This window comes from Falco rusticolus, chromosome 2, assembly GCF_015220075.1.
Source record: "Falco rusticolus isolate bFalRus1 chromosome 2, bFalRus1.pri, whole genome shotgun sequence".
NCBI lineage: Eukaryota > Metazoa > Chordata > Aves > Falconiformes > Falconidae > Falco > Falco rusticolus.
Window position 1 is genome coordinate 109,119,243 of NC_051188.1, and position 14,757 is coordinate 109,133,999.

General features: G+C 37.6%; 1 protein-coding gene across 6 annotated transcripts in view; it reads right to left on the minus strand.

Annotated features, from left to right (window-relative positions):
• Positions 1-14,757, minus strand: part of ROBO1 (roundabout guidance receptor 1) — a 320,661-nt gene that overhangs the window by 124,373 nt on the left and 181,531 nt on the right. The gene's annotated exons all lie outside the window — the stretch shown is intronic.

A 14,757-nucleotide genomic window follows, 5' to 3' on the forward strand; every position in this document is an offset into this window, starting at 1 on the left:
AGGGCAGAACGGTTTTCCCTTTAAGAAGACATGAACTAACACCATAATGCCAGTGCCCTGTAACTCAGGGTTCTAGGGAGAAAAATAAAGGAAGGAATACAGGTAGCAAGGACAGAAGCAAACGTTTAGCCAGTTTTCAATGAGGGCTTAAAGCTAGGATATACAGCACTGGCAAATGGGGCCAGATTACAATTGATGGGAGAAGGCGTTGCTGCCAAATAATGACTTACACTGGCCTGGGATGTGAAAAACTGACACTCTTCCCATAGCTTCCGAGCCGGAAAAATCTCTCACTAGGTGAAACCTGAAGGAATCTTATTTGTCTTGTGTTGTTAATAGCGGAGATACAACTGTTCCACAGACTTGCCAATGAAGCCGTGGCAGCACCGTTTCTGTAGTACAGAACAGACTTAAAGAGCCAATACTTGTAAAATTGCTTGTAATCATCCTTTCACCCTCAAGAAGCCAGAAACTTATCAGAGGAGACATTTTCAAAGCCATAAAGATTCACACGCCTGCGATAACACCATTTCTGCAGAATGCACAACCTAAATCTGCATATGGACTGTGCTATTGTTTTGCCATGGTCCTGCCTCAAGGCAACAATTTTAGCCCTGTCCATCTGCTTAGCATTCAAATTTTAGCATGTTATAACTGTACCACTACCATCAACATTTTTTGAAAGGTCTCTATTTCCATGAAAAAAATCCCCATTATGATGTTAAAGTGGTGGAAAAATATGACATTTTCACATCAGAGATGATACAGTATCATTATCACACTCAAACAGCAAAGTCACGTCTTTAATATTCCAGAGAATGATATTCCCCCGTTACAGCTGAGGTCAAGCTTGAAACATCAGTCAGAAGTTGCAAGATGCAGGCACTTGGTATGGCTGAGTGGCTAATTCTATAATAACAGCAGAGCTAAGAAGAGCATTTCTTGGTGCCAGACACCATAGCAAAGCTACACTGCCCAAAAATGCTGCTGAACTACTATATACACTTTTATTTCTTCTATTGTTATTATATATGATTTTATTTTCTTGAAAGGAACTATAGACCACTAATCCCCACCGTCTTTTTCTCACCTCTCAAGACTGCTATACAGCAGGATATACCCGAGTTAGACAGTAGATGTTTTGCTAATTATACTCTGCATGACCAAATGCAGAATACAACTTTCTTATGGTAAAGTTATCTTGTTTCTTTGCCTCCTAATCATTCAAGATGTAAACCGACAACCGATTACCACAGTAGAAACAGGTAAACTTTTTCAAAATTACATTTATGCCAGATATCATATGCGCTTCAAATTACCTTTCCTGGTTTTAGAAAACATTTCAGGAAGTCACCTCAGGGAAAAATGGCAGACAGCTTTGTACAGAGGTCATACAGAAATATAGTCTTCATCTAATTCAATTAACTACTTTGAGTTAGGTCCCAAACAGCACAGGCAAACATTTGTTCTATTTCAGGCATATTATAAAATGAATCATCCTGCTTTCTCAGTATGAAGCACCATGGCGCAATATCATACACTCACAGTTTTTATTCTTCATAATCTGAAAAATCTCTAGACAGACGTCTTCATGATTTACAATGATGGCTCTTCATTCAGACAATCATCCAAAGGCTGCAAATGTAAAATTCTACATAGACCATTACAAAAAGTAGCAAAGTTAATAGCTCCAGCAATAAAAAAAGGTTTTGTAAGCAAATGGACATTATCAAATTTACCAAGCTGAAACTCTGAATTGCAGCTCTTGGAGATTTATACACTATCATAAATGGCAAAAGACAATAAAAATCATGAGAAAAGTACTTCTGCATTTGGACTCTTATTCTGGCTTTAATCCCTACGAGATATTCAAAGGCAACATGCCAACTGATCAATATGTTAGTATTTAGTGTGCAGTAAGTGCTACTGAGTAAAAATCAGAGAAACATTGCCTCTTAGCAGAGTCTGCCTTGCTGCTGGCAGGAAGAAGTGCATTAAGTTTTGGTTCGCTCCATGTGGTAAAACAGCAGCCAGAAATCTGATTCAGAATTAACAAAAGGAAACAGAGGATGATGCTCAGCATGAACACATGAACACAAATGTGCATAAAGGCAGCCAGATTTCATTACTGAAGATTTTAATTTTGATTAAACACTTCCTTTTATATTGGGTCACATTCACTGTTTTCAGCCCTGTGTTTTCATTAATATTTTAGTACGCACAGAACATTAAATTGCGTAACTTCAGTGTTGTGGCTAATGATAGCATCTTTAATAACAGCTACAAAAGAGATGCTGGCATCCATTGCTGTCCAACTTTGTAACGCTGTGAGGCACCGTGGGCTGGTAGGGATTTCACGGCATACAAGACAACGTGTCTGCACTCACCACCGAGGAAAAGGAACGTAGATGACTGTAACATTGGCTTAATCTGTTTGAACTAGAAACTTAAAAACGCCTTCACAACAAACCAAACCAACCTAAACTGAAATGGCTGTGAAAATCTAAAAGGATCAAGGTGGTGAGGGCTGCTTTCACCTCTGTTTTGCACCCTGTGAGAAACTGCAGGACAGTGCAACTCCTTCAAAACTTCCCAGGAAACAATGGTGGTAAAGAAATTGTAACACGTTATTCTAGTAATTTGTCTACTGGCTATTTTCCCTTTGCTTTTTCTAACTGATTTTTTCCTATTTCCCCTTAGCTATTTCTAACTACTAATGATGAAACCTAAGTTGCGACAAAATTCAAGAGACCACGCTTTTTCTTGAGTCCATACAAGTTGTGGAACCATCAGCAGAAGCACCCATGCTCGATTTCCCTTGCCCTTACAAACTGAACTGTGGGGTGCCATGACACACTCTTAAAGAGCGACCAACACTGTTAATTCAACTCCTGTCAGTCCTAAACAGCCCATATAGGTTAATTTCCTGGCAAATCAGAAGACTCGGTCTTCCATTCAGAATTGTTTCAGAGAGAAAAAGCAAATGCGGTATTGTGACAGACTGACAGACTGGGATTCTTTTATTTCTCTATGAATTCTGAAGATAATTAATTTTTCACATCAGTTCAGTGGACTGGTTCTTTTATGTATGTTTAAGCACAAAAAGTAAGCTTGAAAACATTATGAGACTTGATTTCGATTATCAATAGATGCAGAAAAATGGAAGTCATACATTTTCACAACAGTTTTAAAAAGCAAATACATTAATGACTGATTTTGGTAAACAAGATACTGAGAAGCCAGTGAATTTTCAAGATAAAGGCTACTGGTATCTTCTAATAGTTCCCTCAGAAACAACTGAGTCAAGGGATGCGAAAAACATCAAAACCAAAAAATTAGTGGATTGCCAAAATCCTTACACTTGTTTTTCTGATATACAGTGAGAATATATTTTTGCTGTTATAGGACCTTCCAGTAAAGAAAAACGCCAGCTGGTTTGGTACTGCTTACCCTCCTTGAGGCACTTTAAAACTTACTGGTGAGTGGCACTGTTGAGGTTATTAATTGTTACTCATTACTGTGAGTGTCTTTAGTGCAAAGCAACACTGGCTTCAGCAGTTCAGTCAGGAAGAATTCCAGCTCCTGTTTTCCCCCCTTACCTAGTTAGTTAATGCAGAGAAGCTGTACCACGGACATCAGAATTTCAATTAATTTGTTACATTTCTGATCTGCCTATTTATATGGGCCTCTAGTAAATACACAATGTATAACAATAAAAATAAAAAAATTTTGGCTTCTATTGCTTACCTTCAGTTTGCTTCCAAACAGAGCAAAAACCAAACTCAAAGGCAAAACAGAAGTTTATGTGTTTAAGTCAGTACTTGAGTTTGGATCAGGAATACACTGTGAAGGAAAGTGCCAAACCTTCTCCACTAACCTGGCTTTGATTCATATCTTGGGATGGGGCTTGGAATGCAAAACCTGATTTTTTGGAGGGGGGTGGACGGAAGTAGAGCAGAAGATGAACACGGGGTTCCAAGGGGTGTTCAGGCAGCAGACCAAACTGGAGTTCTCGTGAAACATGCACAGTGTAGACACCATTTCTCAGGCCAACTGTTTCCCTCCATAAATACGCTTCTGTTGGGTTGTGCTACTTGCAACTACTTGCTGCATATATAATGCATATATAGCAGAACCAAGAACACCCGGCATCATAAACATTTCTTATTAAGATCCACTATAACAATCTTATAAAGGACAGATAAGTTTTTTAAGTTCATATTACAGGTTTTCTTTCAGTGTATGTATCTATTTATTACATTTTGGTTAGTGATTACACAACCAACTGGGAGCAAGCGGGCTAACAGATAGAAGATACAAGCCTTTTCTTGTCAGGAAGCAAGAAAATACAAAACATCAAATAAGAATCTTCAAAGTCACCATGTTCATTTACATATGAGAAACTAAAGCAAAAAGAGACAATCTCTTTGCTAAAGAAACTGCTTTGTTGTTAGTCCTGTGCTCGAACAAAATTGATTGGCATCTTTCGGGAGCTTACCATGACAAGGGAATGCTCAGAAGCCTTCCTGAACTTTCACACTGAGGGACTACAGTTACTTCATGTAGGAAACGCTTTTAAATAGTAGACACTACTAATGTTCATACAGACTGTAAGGTGCTGGTTTTCCTTGCTGTTTTTCTTGGTTGCTTTACAGCAACGAGATGCTTGTGTCAGGACTGAAATACACCGAGGGTATTATGTACTACCAAAACTGCAATGTGTGCACACTACAGGTAAACGTTACGACATATTTGTATATTTTGTATTTATTGGGGGGAAGGAGCATATCTGTTGTGTCCTTACTACAGCCACAGAAATAACAGTATTACATATGTACAAATCCATTGAATAGATGGACCTGGTCTAAAATGGGAACCCTTAAGAATGTAACAATGAGCAGGGAGGGGTTTTGTTTGTTGTTTTTTTGGTGGTTTTTTTTTTTTTGTTTTTTTTTTAAGAAAAAAAAAAAAAAAAAGGAGTGATTTTCCCAGTAAACAGAAGTAAGCAGTGTCACTAGCATCTATTCCCCTTATTGTGCCAAACGTCTGTTTTCACTCTAAGTCGATATGAGTAATGCCTAGGTAGCTTTTGTTATTTTAATATGAAAAACTGTACAACAGACGAAACTATCTGATCTCTCAGGAAATTTTTTTGAAGAGCAAAGTGGTAACTCTATACATATTCATCTAAACAAACAGTAACAAATACCTCACTAAATTCTGTTAAGGTTCATAGAAACAACTGGGATCTGTACATACATCATTTGGATATAGGCCATTATCAAACTATCTAGAGAGTTAATCAACACAGGACACTCTCAGCGAAACAAGACTGATGCTACATAATCAGAAACACCAGAGCTGTAAACAATGGAAATGCACCATTATTCCCAAACAGTATAAATAATTTAAGACTTCCAGAACTGAAATTAATCTGCATACCATTTGAAGCACACCGAACCACCAATTCAGACAGAATAATAAAAGGTAAGGGAAAAACAGATGGATAATTAAAAAGATACTTTCCAAGTGGGAATACACTTAGCTTAGCACTGCTGGTAACAAGTAAAGAAATAAATATCAAGGCAATCCTATTACATGCACCTATATTTTATATGATTTTTTTTTCCCAGAAGGGATTGGGATTTTTTTTCCTATGGTGTGATTGGACACTGAACCTGCTATATCCGTCAACATCTATCTGATTAACTCTTCAGCTCTTTGAAGCATCAGTGTTTTATAGGGCATTATTTGCAGAGAGATGGAAACAATCTGATTTGTCCATATTTGAGATGGGCATTCTTCTTTTAGCCCCCACTGCCCTAGAAGTCCATACCCTTTCATCCCCATATGAAGTCTCAACAGCATACTTCAAAGGAAAAAGATACTTATGGTGTCTTAACCTTTCCTTTGAAACTGAACCTGTAGATCCAATATCATCTAGCAAGGCTAATTGCATAGTATGCAAGGAAATTACTATTATTTCAATAGAACCCACCACAGAGAAACGATGAAAGCTGAGGCCCTGTTGTAACAAGCTTTACATAAAGACAGCACCACAAACACACCATCAAAGGCAAATATCTTGCACAGGTAAACCAGGAAAATTTCAAAAATTATCTTTATAACCTTAACAACTACATTCAAATATCGGCCAGCTTATCTTGCAAAGAAATCCTTGGGGGGTGGGGGGTGGGGTGGGGGGAGAGAGAGAGTGAGGAGAATGCAGATATGAAGGTGGTATGTGATTTCATGGTTAGATGTTACTATGTATCTGTCATTACATTAACTTGCTGTACTCGCAATTTATTTTATATTTAAATCTCCTCTGCAAGTTTTATGTTTTCCAATAACAGAGGTCCAAACTACTACTCAAGTAAGTTTAAGATAAGGTAGAAAAAATATGAAAATGCAATAGAGAAACTACTAAGAAAATTCTGTCATTAAAAAAAAATAGTATTTCTCATGCAGCAAGCAACAGTGCTAGAATATTTATGACGCGAGTGGCATGTGCGCAAGTAGAAGTATGACCTAAACAGCAATTTGAAGAACTCTTACTACATTAAACAGCTTCTACTCTTAAGAACATATACATGAGGTCATGAATTTGGAGACAACTATAAGTTTTAAAGTAAAAAAAGAAGAACTTTCTACTCCGCACCATGAAAATTTGTACCCTCCATCAGTTTCATGATTTCCATCAATGCAGAAGTAAAAGAGAAATACTGGAACCCAAGCTAGAAGAGTGCTTAAACATGTCCCACTGTTTCTGATGCATCAGTGACTTTAAGATACGCTTAAAAGTTTTCTTCAGCCAGCAACAGTCCTGTCAGTTCTCCCAATAAATGTGGAAAGCAGGAAAAAGGTCTTTGATCTTGTTAAAGCACAAATATGGGGTTCAGGGGAAAAAAAAACAAAAACAAAACCAACAACCACCTGAAACAAAAATAAAACAAAAACCCCCAAAACCTTGAATAACACTAACATCCATCATTTTTACAAAATGGGAGCTGCCTTCTCTATTACTTCCTTACATCAGAGTGGGGAGGCAGACGGCATGAATTACGTTCAGCACTGCTTTATGCTACCTGTGATTACACACAAGGGACCGTGTATAACCTTACCCAGAATGCCGAAGCTGAACCCAAAGTCACTAAGGCCTGGTATGCAGTAAGAAGATGCAGCTCTACATGAGGTACCAGGGATGCAAATCATCTTTGAACACCTTTGCCCATTTATGAAATACATTCAAGGATTTTACTACTTTTTTAAAAAACTTTTTTTTTTTTTTTTTTTTTTTTTAAGTTTAGCTTATGAGGAGGCTGGAAGCTGTTAAATGAATGCTTTTGTAAATTCATATATATATATTCCTGTACTGTCCAGATACTCCATCAACTTTTGTTTCTCATGATTCCAAATAAATGTTGTGTAGTAGCATGCTCATGTACAGTTTACCATAAAATGTGTCTAGAATTCACACATTTACTTTAGGCAACATAATCAATCAATAACAATCACATTTTTAAAGGCAGCCGAATTCAGAAATGGGCTGGATGTTACTTATTAACTTTAATTATTTTTCCATGTGAGTCAATATTGGTAGTGCCCACATTCAGCAAACACTGAAACAATCAGCTAGTATTTTTAAAGATACTTTATGTCAGATGTAAGAGTTAGGTCTGAAAAATTTGATTTACATATTTTTTAGGAAACAGCTATGAAAAAGAGCAATAAAAAAATAAGGTTACTTGTAATTAAACACAGAAATTAATATCTACCACAAAATAACACATTATCAATGTAGTAATTAAAATACTGTATTCTGAAATATAAATATATTAGCAAGCCAGAAGGATCTGGTCTTATTTTATTATACTTTAATAGAGAGGAAACAGAGTTAAACAGATGGCATTCAGGATTTCTCAATGAATTCAGCATCTGTGAGTACATGTTGCGTAAATGCCAATTAAAATGTGTCCGAGTAAATTTAAATCCCTTGCTGATACAATGTAAGCCAACCTAGCTGGCTTAAGATCAAGGTTAAAGTTAATCATCTGCTCAACTTGTAGCAAGTTGCTCTCAAATTGTACAGAAATTCCCAGTGAAATAGTAAAACAGCATTCTTACTCATTTGTATTTATTTACATTCATAACTCTCTTCTCAAGCATTAGGTCAAAGCACAAAGGAAAAAAAAAAAAGGTACTATGTGAATCGTTTGACAAGTCTAAATGAAAAAAATACGCCTTTGATTTAAAAAGCTTCTGCACAAATGTTCTACAGAACTTTCTCTTTCAGTAGTTTTATGAAACAATTACCTCACAAGTATCTTGATAATTTTATTAACCACACAAGCCACTTTTTCCTTTCCTTTATTTTTTATTGACAATTTTATTACTTGTTACCAATATCTTATGTTGTCTGAATTTTTCATAGAATGCAAAGCGAATGCTGGAAATTACATAATAAAATCCATATAGAAAAGGCTATATTAAAAAGTTAAAGCAATGCTGTTATGCAACCTTAGAAAAGTTCTAATTCAATTCGGCATTCAACCATCTTGTAATAATAATGCACAGAGATGAACAGAAAAAACCCAGTTCCTTTGGTATAAAACAAACACTAAACACCACCCAAAAGCAAAACTCACAAAACTTTGAGATTTTGCTAGATATTTCAAGAATTACAAAGTGCAGTCTAGCAGGTCCGTACTCAGGACAGCTGAGCATCCATTCTCATGAGAAAAGAGAAGTCACTTTTGTGATGTGCTGAGCCATCCATAAAAATTTGGTAGCATTGACTGAACTGGGGCAATCGTACACCAAACAAAGCTTGGATCTTTTGCAAAGCAAATCAATTAAGTCCCTTTATAGATAAACCATGTGCGCAGACTTTTCCCATACCAATTATTTCATGCTGGCAGCGTTTTGTTGAGGAAAAAGCCAGTCAGAAATTGTAAAACATACAACAAAACAGCAAATGAAATTAAATGCCAGAAGTGCAAATTAGTATCTAGGAAATGAAATCTGAACTATTCATGCATGCATACATACTAGTAATAAATTAAATGATGCTAGTCAGGGAAAAGACTTAAATGTCATTAGGAAGAGTGCAATAGAAACACTGGTGCCACACTCAGCAACTATAAAATAAAAGCTTTCCTTAAAAGGGGGAAAACAAAAGGCTTATCACCATTTTCTACAATAGCAGGAATAAAGTGCCCCAGCAAGATGCATAAGCATCTCTATATATTTTTAGATTACAGAAATCATATTAGATTTTGAACAGTTCACTAATTCAGCAAAATCTGTTTCTTAGGCACTTCTGCAAGATTGGATGGGGAAGAGATCATCATGTCTTTTACAGAAGGCCAGTGCTCAACGGGATGCACACAAGGAGCCTGATTTTCAGACCTATTCATCACTGAACTGCTGAAGCTCTGGCTAAGGAGCATCACTGAAAATAAGGTCCCTGGGCATTTTAATGACAATAGACAATTGTACTGGAGAAGCAAGGAAGAAAAAAAACAACAAAGCAAACCCAAAAGTCAGAGTCCACAACAGACAAGCTTCCTAAATTGAATTATGAAATGGGTAATATCAGCAGAATTTTCAGACATGACTTTAACTAAGGATGGCACGCTACTTTTGACTGCCTTGTGACTTGTCTTTTATTGCAGTATAGAGCGTCTGCAGTAGGGATGGTGACGTACTAGGATGCTGAAGTAGTCAAACGTCATACAGTACAACATGACTGACCATATAATTTACTGGGAAAAGAAGCATGTGGTCCAAACTAGGAAAACTTGTCGTTCAAAATACTATTACCAAGAAAAATAAAACAAAAAACCCCCAACCTTTCGAGCACAGGCAGCATTCAGCACAGAGGCTGAGGGAAGGAAAGACAGATGGGCAGAGTAACTTGGCGCTGCTGAAAACACGACCTGGTGCGTGCTAAAGGGGAGCCAACAACCAATGGTGCCCGCTTCAGGTCCTTCCCGTCCTCTGTCTTATCTTTAGGAGAAGCGTTTTTGCTTGACTTATCTGTAAAGCGGGGTTTGGGGGAAGAGCAAATTCCAACAGACAAATGGAACAGCCCCTGAAAGTCAGATTTCCCTCAGCTCCCTGCAGGAGAGAGCCAGCGAAGAGGAGGGAGAGGTCTGGGTGCCGTGCTTTCCTTCTGTACTTCTTTCGCTCCCTAGTTATTACTCCTGATTGCACCTGTGCTTGATTTCTTCTATTGGCTTATTTTCCAACCCTCTTCAGAGGTTTGATATACTTGCACTTAAAAGTTTCACCAGAGTCAGGACTGGCACACTCCCCCAATCAGTTGATAATGGCTGAATGTTACGTACATCTCAGCAAATGACAAGATTTTTGAAAGTGGATTCAGACCTTTTGATGGCGGAAGCATCTCTAGCTTCAAAACCAACAAGTTTTGCAACTGATGGTTCAGACACATTTGTGTCAAAGGTCTTAGAAAAAGAAAGGCAGAGCACCTAACAGGATGGATCTGGCCCTACCAAGCCCTAATCCTCGCAAAGACTGTAATGATACTTGCATCAGAATCTTTAGGTTGCAATGCACAAAATAATATGATTCAACAACTGCTGCAATTCTCTGCAGTTACACAAAGAATAAACATGTAAAGATTCAACTGAGCAGCTTTCATTGTTTTCTACTGTAACTGCTGTCTATTGATTCGGAAGAGGTGACCTTCTAGTAACCTTGTTCTGTGCCTATGAATGAATGGAAATTTGCGTTTGACCTCAATTTATGACCTCTATAAAAAGAATTATACTACAATGATTTTGCATCTTTATGTGAGCATGTCAGATAAATATTTTATTCAATTGCTAACTGCATAATGCATTTGCAAAACAACTCCCAGCGCTGAATGTATTTTTTAAATATATTGCTAAATGAAGCAAAAATTCAGCTAATTTTTTAATATTTAAATACATTTGACATTTAAGTACTGGACATATTTGCCTTAGTGAGAACGCATTATGCATTTAAAAAGTTTTAGCTTCCATTAAGAAGCAGAACCTATGAATAATACATGTTTTTCTAATGTCTTCTTATGTACACAAAAACACCAATTTGTATCTAGCTTAAAAGAAATCTAAATTACAGGTAAGCCATCTAATGTGTCCCTTACTACCTTTTGGCAAGCTTAGTCTAATCAGAGTTTTTCCACTAAATTACCCAGATCAACAGAAACCCTGCACAATTATATCCAGCTCTCTAAAACAGCACATGATCTTTGCTCATGTGGGTAATTGCCAGGGCGGAAAATTGCAGTGAGGATGACGGTACAGATGTTCTTTTTCAGTTGACCAAACAAAATGAAAGAAAACAAAGAATTCCTGTTTCATAATGACTTCTATGTAAAAAGCACTGGTTTATACACATTCGCACACACATGAACAAATATAACAGGAAGTTCCAACATTTTTTTCTAATGGAAGATTACATTCTTCTGTTGACGCTATGGGAAAATATTAGGCTTCAAGGCAGAGAAAGTAATAATAAAGCATCAACATGTGAAAAAAATGTTCAATGTTTTCAAACTGTAAGAATGTACACTATTATACTTATTAGGTTAAAGTTGTTGAAGAGCTTTCCAAAGCAGTGTAGACTGGAGAAAACCTTTTTCTTTTGTATGCAAAGATGGAAGACAAGCAAACTCAGCACTGACAGGATACAGATTTGCCTGCAGATGTTATCACTGCTACATTTACTGGCCCTCATCACCACAACCAGAAATTGCACTTTAAGGGGATGAAGGTAGGACATTGTAAGTAATGTCTAATGAATTCACCAGAGACTGCTGCAGAACCATGCCTACAGAAGGGACATCTCAAGAAAACCATTTTCCGTATCTCACAACCCTCTGCCCTCCTCCCGTCTTGTTCTTTTCTCCCCACAGGTACTCTTTGCTCTGTGTATCTCTGGGAGCTGTTATCCATTATACATTTGTTCAGAGAGATTCTACCAAGGTGTGGGGTATTTTTGTTTCTTATAAATAATTATTTTACATCGTATCCAAACCCCATCATTAAGCATAGTCGCTGTTAGTTGAGGCTTTTTAACATTTAGGTTATTTCCAAAAGTGCACTGCTTATTCTCAAATACAGAGCAAACCTACCAACCAACCCCTAGCAGTTATTCTGCACCGACATACACTGGCACCAGTCTTCAGTTATGGCAATAGAGGGTAATCAAGATTTTCCTATGTTACAAGGAGATGCAACAAGTAAAGGACACACAGACCCAGGCAAAGTTGGTGGAGAGCTTAGAAGAGCAGCTCTGTGGAATCTGATCACCACAGAACCCTTTCATATAAGCGAAAGTAGTAATTTCTATCAAAATGAGTCACCGTAATGTATGGAAGAGCAGCAGAACTTGTGCTGACCCGACAGAATATACTATGGGCAGTAGTGAAAACCAAATTGCCTTCCTTTACCAACACTGAGAAATATCTGGGCTGAAGATCTCCCACCAGTGTACTCACAAGCCAGGAGAAACTGAGATCTGCACTGTGTTTAGTTTCCGATATTTCAGTCCCTCATCAGCAAAAGTATTTGCATTTGCAAAGCAGGAAGACAAAAGTTAATGGCTGTCTCATATGTGTAAAATTTTGCTTTTGTGAGAGGTGCAAGAATCTGCATCTCAAGAATAGCTAATTTCTGGTGAGTGAGCACAGGCCAGAGACTAGCGTTGTCCACCTTCCATGGTCTATGCAACAGTGCTTTACTGTTGTCTGCCTTAAGCAGACTTCTGAGTTAGTCTGAGTTGCCTGGACACAAATTATACACATTCAACATGGAAATGAAAAGACCAAGAGGCATCCATGTCACACTGAGACAGCATGCTGCTATCACCTGTCTCAAGGGCTCCATTGCACCTAAGCCTACTTATTAGGGAAGGAAGAACAACTCAAGATGAGTCAACATGAAGACTGGGGACTAGGTATGGATTAGCTACCCTCAGCCTCATTTCTCACAAAATTCAGATGCTTATGCACCTGTATTAAAAGAAACCATGGGAAATAACCAATAAAGTTATCAGCACTTTCCAAGAAATCCAGTATCTATTTCATGGTTCACAACTGAGTATCTTGCAAGGTGTGTATGTAGATGCTGCATGAAATCCTGTTGGCATTCTTTACAACTCCTGGTTGTAAAGTATTTACAAACAGTAATTTACAATTACTGGTTTCTAAACGTTACTGATAATTTCAGGTGATTCCATGACTCCTGCCTCTCTGCACTGCTTTGCTATTCCTTGTAAATAACATGTGTCAGAAAGGGAATAAACATCCATGTATGGCATAAACTGCAACTGAAAATCAACCATATTTTTTCAGATGTCTTTTTACAAATCATGCCACAAGACATCTGCTCAGCGTCAGGGCAGACAGAAGAAGCACGAGAGGAACTGCCTTTCCCTAAGGTTTCTGAATACCGATAGAGAACATTACATGCAATTATTTTACAATAATACATGCACTGTTATGCATGCATATTCCTGTATAATCTCTAAGCATGAAGAGGGATGAAACTGTTCTTCGTATCAACCTCAAATACGTGTTTTATTTATCTTCATTTAGAATAAAATAATCGAAAACATCTGACAGGTGTTTAACAATAACAAATACATAATTACTGAGAGTCACAGATGGGAAGAGTAAATCCACTGTTTCCCACCACCTCGTAGTGTTACCTGTCTGGAGGAGAGTCAGTCCCCATTTGTTTCCTCTGCAGAGCACAGACCTGTAACTACAAGCCAGGCTCACGGTCTCTTTTCTAGTTCAGCTCTACAGGCAACTAAGACAAAAATATAGCACCCTTTGGGCTATGTATCTCTCTGAACCAGTCTGTCAAGGATCAGTCACATCCAAGGCAGGTTCCTGAGACGCTGATCATCTCTCAAATATGCAAGTGACAATGAGTCAGAAGAACCATTTCATGTCTGTATAATGACCTCACAGCTGCAGACTTAGTTGATGACTAAAAGATCTGTCATCCTCTCACACTTTCAAATATTTCTTCCAAGAGAAAGGATGGGAGAAGTGCGAAATAGAGAATAACTTTCTCATCACAATTGCCCCATCACAAAAGTAAGTCTGAGGCACAATCTCACACACACACACACACACCCCAATCTAAAAACCAGGCTGTGGTGCAGGATTTTACTTACTTATATCTGGTTAAGCTAAGCACTAAATAATAGCATGTTTCTTTGCTTTGCCCTGGCCACAGCTCTGGCTGATTGATTTGTTCTCTGACAGCAGTTAAATATAGCTTTTTCTGCAAAAAGTATCAGCTTCAGAAATTTTGTGAACTATTTCTTTATTTGCCTTGAATCACCGAATAACTTCAACAAGTATGCATTGACATTTCAGCAATGTCATATTAACAATACTTAAATCTCCTCCCAAACACAACCGGGAAGGAAAGGACATTAGCACTGACACCTATTGCATATATGCCAGTGGCGCACACAGGTTACCTCTCACCCAAGAGGTCAGCAATTAAGTTCACATTTCCTTGCTGTGATTCATGGAGAAACTTTAACGTTCTTTTCCTGAATAATGTCTCAAACACTAAGCTTTTGGTTTATCTAAACAATAAAAACCTAGCATTGGCAGCTCCATCCTATTCTTATTTCTGAGTTTTGTTCTCTGCAAAATAGTTAGGTATATTACTGGAGTAATTTAGCATGCAATAGTTTTAGGCTTCAGGCTGATTTAAG